Below are 1,847 nucleotides of genomic sequence, written 5' to 3'. Positions count from 1 at the left end.
CCCCCCAAAACTCTGCTCCCACCCCAAGCCCCACCCTCCACGATGCTCCGCCCCCCACAGATGCCCCACCCCAGGCAGTGTAAGCCCCTCCCCAATGCATAAGCCCCACCCCCAGCAGTGTAAGCCCCGCCCCCTCACCATTTTTGTGTTTCAGGGACTTGGACCTGCGGGGCGAGTTGGGGTTCTGCAACAAGAGGAGGGTGGGGGGGGGTGTGGCATGGCCCCGGTGGAGTCCCTCCACACCCCACAGCACCCCCTGCCCCCTCACCTTATCCGATTTCCTCTTCTTTGCTACAGGGAGAGACAGAGAAGGGACAGATTTGACCTTTTCTGGTGGATTTGCAAGCCCAGGGCCTCCTCTTCCCCATGGATGAAACCCTCCCACACACCCACCCTGGACTTGGGGTCAAGGGCCACAGGGCAGGCAGGACACACCCCCCACCCCTGAGGGGACCAGGGACCCCCCACCTTTCTTCTCAGAGCCGTAGGACCAGTCGTTGTCGTTGATGTCATCATTGTCCTCCTGGTCACTCTCCGACTTGTTCAGGTTGTTGCTGCTTGCGATCCTGTGTGGGGAGGGGAGGGGGGTCATGGCCAGATCTGTCCCACGTCCTCCATGGAACCCCAGGATCTGTCCTGTACCCTCCCACCTCCCCAGCACCCCAGGATTCATTGTGCACCCTCATACGCTCTCCAGGATCCATCCCCTGCCTCCCCCAGCACCCCGGGATCTGTCCTGCACCTCATATCCTCCCCAGCACCCATCCTGCATCCTCCCCAGGACCCATCTTGCACCTCCCATCCTCTCTGGCACCCACATCCTCCCCAGCACCCCAGGATCTATCCCACATTCTCCCTAGGACCCGTCCTGCACCCTTCCATCCTCGGGCACACCAGGATTCACCCTGTACCCTCCCGTCCTCCCCAGCACCTCAGGATCTATCCTACATCCTCATTGGCACCCCAGGATCTGTCCTGTGCCCTCCCATCCACCCTGGCCCCCAGGACCCACCCTGCACCGTCCCTGGCTCCCCAGGATCCATCCCACACTTCCCATCCTCCCCAGCATCCCAGGATCCAGAGAGGGACCCCCACCAAGGGCTGGGGGGGACAGAGGACCCAGGATTTCCAGTTTGTTTTCCCAGGATGGAGCGAAGCCATGGGTGAGAACAAGAGCAGCTGGAGGTGGGACTCCAGTGTTGTTGGGCAAGAACAGACACCCCCACAATGAAAAGCAAGGAGAGGGGAGACCTTGATGCTGAATTCCCATCTCCAGGCTCATCAGTGCCCAAATCTACTGCACCCCCACAGAAAAGAAACCTACCCCCAACACCCCTTGTGCCTCAGTTTCCCCACAGAGAACACCTCCAGCCCCCCCACCACCCTCATTCCCCCTCATGCCTCAGTTTCCCTATGGATAAGACACCTGGTCCCACCCCCCCACCCCCCTCATGCCTGTTTCCCCACAGAGAACATCTCCAGCCTCCCCACCACACTCAGCCCCCCTCATCCTTCAGTGTCCTCATGGAAAAGAGATTCAGCCACCCACCCTCAGCCCCCCTCATGCCTCAGTTTCTCCACTGAGAAGACACAGCCCACCTCGTGCCTCAGTTTCCCCAGCCAGAAGACACCCAGCCCCCCACCCTCAGCCCCCCTCATCCCTCAGTGTCCCCATGGAGAAGAAACCCAGCCCCCCACCCTCAGCACCCCTCGTGCCTCTGTTTCCCCTCTGAGAACACCCCCAGCACGCCCCCCCCCACGCCTGAGTTTCCCTATGGATAAGACACCCGGCCCCACACCCCCAAGCCCCTCGAGGCTCCGTTTTCCCTCTGAGCACACCCCCAGCC

At 61.6% G+C, this 1,847-nt stretch overlaps 1 long non-coding RNA gene across 1 annotated transcript; it reads right to left on the bottom strand.

The window, feature by feature from the left end:
• Positions 1-137: 137 nt before the first annotated feature.
• LOC113963079 lies at positions 138-596 on the bottom strand. The gene is made up of 3 exons (XR_003532633.1): positions 469-596; positions 269-291; positions 138-184 (listed from the first exon to the last, which is right to left on the bottom strand). It is a non-coding gene; the product is annotated as an uncharacterized LOC113963079 (long non-coding RNA).
• Positions 597-1,847: the final 1,251 nt, after the last annotated feature.

Source organism: Neopelma chrysocephalum, unplaced genomic scaffold, assembly GCF_003984885.1.
Source record: "Neopelma chrysocephalum unplaced genomic scaffold, ASM398488v2 Primary Assembly neopelma1_190150, whole genome shotgun sequence".
In the NCBI taxonomy this organism is placed as follows: domain Eukaryota; kingdom Metazoa; phylum Chordata; class Aves; order Passeriformes; family Pipridae; genus Neopelma; species Neopelma chrysocephalum.
Note: the sequence above shows the minus strand (reverse complement) of the source record. Positions and strands in the feature narration are given on the sequence as shown.